Below are 7,884 nucleotides of genomic sequence, written 5' to 3' on the forward strand. Positions count from 1 at the left end.
AGCCGCAGTTTGCCGACCACTGGAAGGAAATACTCAGAGAAACAAGAAAAGATTAATTTTCAAAGATGTTTGTTGCATCATTCATAATAGCTTAAACTGAAAACAGTATTAATTTTAATACCAGAAAAATTATTAAATAAATTCTAGCCTATATGATCCTATTAAACAATGTCACCCCAATAAATTTATTTTTTAATGACAGGATACAGGCAGTCCTCGGGTTACGTCAAACTCGACATAGGTTGTTTCATGGTTACGTCGCCATCTCCCATTTATTTATAAAAAAAAAAAGTCTGTCATTTTGATGTATGTACATATGTGTTTTATGTTTTTTATTATTTGCTGTATTTACCACAAGTAAAGGTCAGGAATTGTTCTTTCTTTTAAATTTTTTTTACTGTTTCACTTCATTACTGCTGTGTATGTGCTCCACATGAGTGACGTAGGTGCTTATGTAGGTGGGTTCTGACTTACGGCGAAAATCATGTTACATCTCCATAGGAACGGATCTCCGACGTAACCCAAGGACGTACTGTACTGATAGAATACTATGTAACTACTAAAAATTATTTTACAATGACTTTTTAATGAAATGGAGATGTGCTCACAATATAATATTAAATGAAAATAACCAGGATGCAAAACTACATACAAAATGTGATCCTATCTAGTTATATAACTACATGTAAATATAAAGAAAAAAAGGTTGGAAGAAAGTATGTCAAATTATATCATTAGTAATTAACTTTGAGTTGCATAATTATTTCTGTTTTTCAATATATCTGGACTTTTTATAATTACCATATATCTTATGTTGGCACATATATTTATTACCTTATACATAGCAAACACAGCACTGTTGCAGAATGATTTGATTTGGGGGTTATTTTTAAGAGATATATCTAAGCCAATGCACTGTAATTATCTGTAGAGGAAAAGTGAAATCCCTTCATCTTTGGGCACTCAGTGCCTAACGTACAGTGTCTAACGCACAGGAGACATTCTATCATTCTTAAATTAATAAATGACCACTTTTTATAAGTGATGGATGGGAAGATGGAAAGAGGAATGCATAAAGAGTTGGAAACCTCTTCAGCATTTAGTAAAATTGGTATCTTTCCTGGGATTTTCGGGATTTGAAAGGGGCTCATCGTGTGGCAGGCCTTTAAGAGAATAAAGGAAGAGGGGAAAAAAATAAAAGGAATGATTTTCACAAGGATACAATGGGTTAAGATTTCATTGATTGAGCTCATTCTTCTACCAACTCGCAATGTCTATTCCACACTTTGCTCAAATTTGTAAATGCATCTGCTTCTTAGAGAAACAGGAGAAAGCAACTGTTCAAAAGCAATCACACAACTGCCCCCTTCAACCTGTCAGGAGAATGCACTTAATTCACAGAACCACTGAGACGCATGTCTAGGTATATAATCTCCAAGGAAGGCTTTCCAAAATTGATGCTTCAATTTCATTAGAGGGAATAGATGGGTCCCATCAGATAAACATGTATTTCTATCCATCTCTGGAAGTACAGACAACAAGAATGGCTCTGTCCCAGCAACGATCACATTTTCTGTGTGTATTCACAGCTTCTTGGCTTGGAGATGCGGTGTCTCCATTCTCCAGCTGATTGAGGGTAACAGATATGCCTTCTTCACCCCCTCTGGCATCACGGTGACAGACACTCGGCTGAGCGCCCAAGGCTGAAATCTGGTCTGAGTTTAAACTTGCTTAGACTTGTGAACTTCAGAGAGAGGAAGAATAATTCACATCTTCGTGTGTTCATATCTCTTGCACCAAAACTGGGGTTCTTTGCAGATGCTCATGTCACGTCACCATTATTTCTCCCTCAAAATGTCTGGTTGCTCTTCACTCCATAGATCCAAGTGGCATTTCCCACTTTCAAATGCCTACAAACACTCATACATACTATCCCAGAATTGCATTGGTTGGTGGGGAGGGATGGAGAATGGAAGAGAAATGACATGTGGCTTTTTAATCAGGCAGTTCAGGATTTCAGCTCTTATTAGCTCTTTGCCCTGAGGCAAGCTACTAAACTAATCAGAACCTCAGCTTCTTCATCAAAAAAATGGGGCTAATACCTCCTTTGCTGCAGAACAATTTTGAAAATGAACATTAAAGCGTCTGGCATGGGGCATACACTCGGTAAAATAGCTATTGTTATTAGTAATGTCTCTGTAATTAATTCACTTGCTGATTTGTTTCCAAACTGTGTGCTTTCCTCTAAATGGTCAAATGCCATATGAGAAGTTTTCTTTCTAACTATTTTCCCTATTGACTCATTTTTAGGATGGTGGCTCCTGGGTAGAAAAATAACTTTACAGGGTGATTCAACTATAAATTATATAAAGAACCTTAGAAAACACAAAAAGTAAAGACATATATGGGGATTAAAATTCTGGATTTGGCCTGAAAACATATAAGGCGGGGCTGAAATAGAATTCAAAAAATATAAATCATTCCCAATCTTTTCAACATCAAATAAAATTAGGCCCCCTATTGATTTCGGAAACTTTTCCTTCTAAGACACTATTTTAAGGCTCTGTCAAGGTAATGATCAACAACCACAGAAAGCAATAAACTCAACTTTGTCTTCTAAGCAGGTCATCTGGATGGTACTGTCAAGAAGCAACAGTCCGACACCCTCCTTCCCGCACAATAGTTGGATTCAATCTAAAGAGAATGGCACTGCAGCAGACCTTCCAATAGAAGCCTCGGCTGACAGATGGATCACAACTACACAGATCCATCCAACATAAAACACCAAGAGCAACGGCCAGTTCCTAAGCAAGTTGGAGGTCCCTCCTAATTGTTAAATGCTATCCAGCTCTTAAAGAAAAGCCTACCTTACCCCCACCCCCCATTCACTATTCCAAACCAAGACCATCTTGTCCTCAGAGTGATGGTACACCCACGATGCCAAATGGAACACTGTAGCAACACCACCAATATTTCAGCATAGTTTTGCAAACAACTCAGAGGGTTTGGGGCCCACATTGATCTAATTCACTCAATAGTTGCTCAATTCTCCAATTTATTGCCCAGATGTAGCCAAATTCCTCCCTCTTGACAGAAAAGACAAAGAGACAGCCTGTAATGGAAATGCGCTGAATTGCACGTTACAAGTAAGACGGAGGCCACGAGAGGGTTCCGCGCTGCGGGTCCCAGTCTTGCCAGAAGAACAGCAGTGTGGCTGGGAATACGGCACCTGCATGGCCATGGCTTCTTGTGACCACGGAGCTGCTGGGATGGCCCAGTGCTTCCTGTTACAGCAAAGCGCACCCTGAAGCCAGACACTGTTACAGGGAGAGATCGGAGGTTCCCCCCCTTGCTTCAGGGCAAGGTCAAGTCTGAGCGTGGCCCAGATCATCAGTGGGCGCTTCCTGCCACTGCGTCTTGCTGCCATGCGCAGTGGCAATTTCTGAGGCTGAGAGAACACTTTTCAAGCCAGAGATCTCCAGGGAAGTCATCCACATTCCATGCAATTTATAATAAGTGCTCCAGCAGCGGGTTATAAATCCGTCTTCCTCTCTGAGCCCATCAACTGCGATGTGCATCTCCCTGTTCCCTGCTGAATTGGTGAGGGCTAACCGTGCCGGGGAAATACAGCAGCAGAGTGCGGGAGAGGCAGTGGGGGATACAGGAAAATTGAGCGATGCTTATGAATGCCCTTTATGGACCACGCACTGAAGGTACACAGTCAGCCTTGTACCCCAGTGAAGTGAAATACTAAAATGATCAATCACAACAATATTAGCGATCATTTTCAATATCTGGAAAGTAAAGTATGGTTGCTCTGAAGGGTTCGGCAACAGGACTTCTCTGGTCTGGGGGTCAGAAGGAAGGTGCGGGCTTCTAAAGGCAGATGGGTGGGTGTTAACTAGGTACGGGGCACGATAGATGGGGAAAGGACAGAAGGAAGAAAAAGCAGCCCAGGTCAAGGCCATGCAATGTTAGACCAGTGGTCCTCAAAGTCTATTCGGCAAATGAATCCTCTGAGAAGCTTGTGAAACTGCATTTCAACTCAGTGGGCCTGGGGAGGGGCCCAAGGTTCTGTGTTTCTAAGAAACTCTGGGGGGAGGCCAAGGCTGCGGGTCTGGTCCACACCGTGTGCAGTGAGGACCCGAGGTTCTGCCCAGAGGCCAGAGCAGAGAGAACGAGGGAGGGCCGATGAGGAGGCCAAAGAACTTGGCGAGGTCAGGGGCCTGGGTCTAAGAGGGGTGGGAACCATGAAGATCTCCATTTCCTTTGTTCTCGCCAAACAACCATCCTCGGAGTTCATTTTCCCGGGAGACAGCTCTTTGCAATCTCCGAAGTGTAAGTGAGAGCAAAGGTGTTTATGGACTTCAGGGCCTCCAAGAGCCAATAAAGCACGGCTCCTTCATCACAGACAGCCCATTAACAACCCATGTTTATTAGTAAAAATCCTCGGAACTTAATACGCCTTTGTCAGCAGAAGTAATTGATCTTGGCCGGTTAATTTGGCTGCTTTTACAGACTGAGGACTTGCCACTCTTTTAAGAGCGTCCGACAGCTCCGTGGGCTTCCTTCCCTTCAGCCAGCAGTTTCCTAGAGCCCCGAGGCTTCTTAAAATCGTTCTCTCGAGAAGAGAGCGCAGACATCTCTCAGTGGCACGTTGGTCTTCGGTCTCAGAGGCCTGGGAGACACGGGATTTCACAGAAAGGTCTGTGCCCACTGCCACCACCCCGTTCCTTGCGAATTGCCTGACAAAGGCATGCAGAGCTGTGTGCTGTTCCATGAGGCAGGTAATAAAAGCTCAAGATTAAGCAAAAGAGAGGCAGATGTGTGCTTTAACCAGTGCTTGGTATAAACGATATGCTTTCCTTCTGCCTTAGGAGAGAGTCAACTTCTTTCCCTTTTAACATTAATACAGAGCCCAGCCAGTGTTGCTCAGTGGTTGAGTGTTGACCCATGAACCAGGTCATGGTTGGATTTCCTGTCAGAGTGCATGCCCAGGTTGTGGGCTCGATCCCCAGTGTAGGGTGTGCAGGAGGCAGCCATAAATGATTCTCTCGCATCATCCCTCCCTCCGTCCCTCCCTCTTTCCCCCTGTGAAATCAATAAAAACATATTAAAAATAAAATAAATATAGGACTTATTCAGACTGAACACAGGCCATGAGGAAGACACACTAAATGACTCAGACAACTCTGAGGAACAGCCAGCGGGGCTCAGGTCTGCACCCCCTGATGAGTACTGGCACTCTGGAGAAGGGATTCTCTTGGCTCTCTTACGTATCTGAGTAGATGGGGGTGATACGGTTTCACAAGCAATAGGAAAGGATTCTTCACATGAGTCATGATGATATTCACCCCTAAAAATGTCAGGCGCTCTGCTTCTGGAACGGGTCAGAGTGAAATTGTGAAATCCTCTCCAGTTATCTTCAAACGTCAGCATGCGCTCAGCTGTCTGGAACGCCCGCCGTATAGACTGCCCGACCCGAGTCAGGACGTAAAATCATGGGTCAGGCATGTGTTTCACTATCTGAAGAAGCCATCTCAATGAGATGGGTGTCTCTCCAGTCGTCCGCCTCCGTCACCACATCACAAAACCATGGGTAGACAGAGCTTCCCAAATTTGAAGAGTGTAACTAAGGTGGTTGGATACGAAACACAAGCCAGCTGACATATACAGTACTTACTGGAGAGTTGGGGGGGAGGGGGGGCAACTGGAAGGGTTGGAGATTCATTTATCAGAGACGGGTAATAGTCACGAAGGATTCCTCACAGGTGCACAACTCCAGAGGGGGTGGTCTGAGGCAGAGAGCAATCTAATGAGATGGGGATATCTATCTAACAATAGCTATTCTTCCCCAGCAAGAAGGGGCTAGTGGCTTTAAAGGGCAAGAATGTCACAGTTTGGAAGAGAAGACAGTCCTGGTTTTAGTGTGCTGTGTCACAAAGGCATGTACCTCCGTTGCAGGCTTGATCCCCGGCCCTGGTCAGGGCATGTGCGGGAGGCAACCAATTGATCTATCTCTCTCACATTGATGTTTCTCTCTGTCTCTTACACTCAAATATCTATGAAAATATATCCTCAAGTGAGGATTAATAATAATAATAGAAAAAACCACGCAAGCCCTGACCAGTTTGGCTCAGTGGATAGAGCGCCGGCCTGCTGACTGAAAGGTCCCAGGTTCAATTCCGGTCAAGGGCAGGTACCTTGGTTGCGGGCACATCCCCAGTAGGGAGTGTGCAGGAGGCAGCTGATCGATGTTTCTCTCTCATCGATGTTTCTAACTCTCTATCCCTCTCCCTTCCTCTGTGAAAAATCAATAAAATAAAAAAAAAACACAAAAAAACGCCCAGGCTATTTTTAATAAAAAGCTGCAGAGGGGATAAGGACACGTATGTAATACCTTAATCAATAAAGAAAAAAAATAACAAGCTGCAAAAAAATTTTTGTATTCTCAAAAATAAAAACTGCTCTGATGGCCCTCTCATACCCAAACTTACTCACAAGTGTCCTATCCCCAAGCATGGCTCCGCCCTCTCTGCTGCTCGTCCTATCAGTGGAAAGATGGACATCAGAGTCATTAGTAGCTCCAAAGTGCTGAGGATAGCCAAAGGGACCAAGAAAGAATATAGGATTAGGACTATAAGAACATGGGCCATCAGATATAGGGGTACAGAAAATGATATCGAATATAGGTCTGCAGAGAACTCACTGAACAGGAAAGCTTGGGCAACCAACATCATTGAACTTTTATTTCTTCAACCAAAATTGAAAGCAGGACTTCCAGGGCCCTGGACTTGGCCCTCAGGTGTGTTGTATTTAGAAACACATGGACTCCGAATGCCTTGAGTGCATTTGAGTTTGTGACCCTGCACATATGATCTCCAAACTCACTTCCGCTCCCCAATACTGAATTACTTCGCATGACTGTTATTGGTAAATCTACAGGATCTTCCATCCTCTTTCCACATCCTAAATCCCACCCCCACCCCCTCAAGGAGGCTCATCTGCTCAGCCTTGGCATACCTTTCCGAAAAAGATGGTTTGTTTAGGTGCAGATTTAACATTTCCTACTTAAGAGGTGCCTTGTTTTTCCTCAATCTACCCAAAAGAATGGGATACACACACAAAATTATCAGCAAACTTTACAGCTGCCAATAGGAAAAAAATAAGCAATATTTAATAGCAAATAGAAATTATGTATATAAAAACAAAGCTATTTATCCACATGGAAGTGGAATCTGAATATGCAAAATCATGTTCATTTTCATTAGTCAATTATCTTTGTTTTTATATATTACAATATGATGCGCATTATATACCTCATATTACATACATATACACATATATCCTCTCCTTCCCAGTCTCCCTCCCCCTTCCTTCTTTCCTCCCCCTTCCCCTTACAAAAACACCCTCCTCTGGGTCATGCTTACTTCACTCGGGACTCTCTCAACTGTATGTGCTGTAGGAAGGGGAAAGGGTTTAGGAAAGACGTGTAGAGAAATGACAAATGCTGTGATTTACAATGATCCACATATGATTCTACTTTGGTGAAATTACGATGCCAGAGTTCCCCATTATTTCTAATATTCTGAGATGCACACTGTATGTTCTTTATGACAAAAGATTAAAAGCTTTAAAAATATATGGTGTAAATAACTTGGAACAGCTTGTTAAGACTAGGTTCCCATCATCACTGTGACCACCATCATCACCAATGATTTTACTCCAAATTTAAAATACATAAATAAAAAAGATCCCCTCCATCAAACCTCAGAGGGAAGGTAGGGGAGGGTGGGGGTAAGGGGGAGAGATCAACCAAAGGACTTGTATGCACGAATATAAGCCTAACCAATGGACACAGACAATAGGGGGTGAGGGCATGAG

General features: G+C 43.2%; 1 protein-coding gene across 2 annotated transcripts in view; it reads right to left on the minus strand.

Moving 5' to 3' along the window:
• Positions 1-7,884, minus strand: part of BMPER (BMP binding endothelial regulator) — a 205,435-nt gene that overhangs the window by 136,708 nt on the left and 60,843 nt on the right. The gene's annotated exons all lie outside the window — the stretch shown is intronic.

Source organism: Myotis brandtii, unplaced genomic scaffold, assembly GCF_000412655.1.
Source record: "Myotis brandtii unplaced genomic scaffold, ASM41265v1 scaffold260, whole genome shotgun sequence".
NCBI lineage: Eukaryota > Metazoa > Chordata > Mammalia > Chiroptera > Vespertilionidae > Myotis > Myotis brandtii.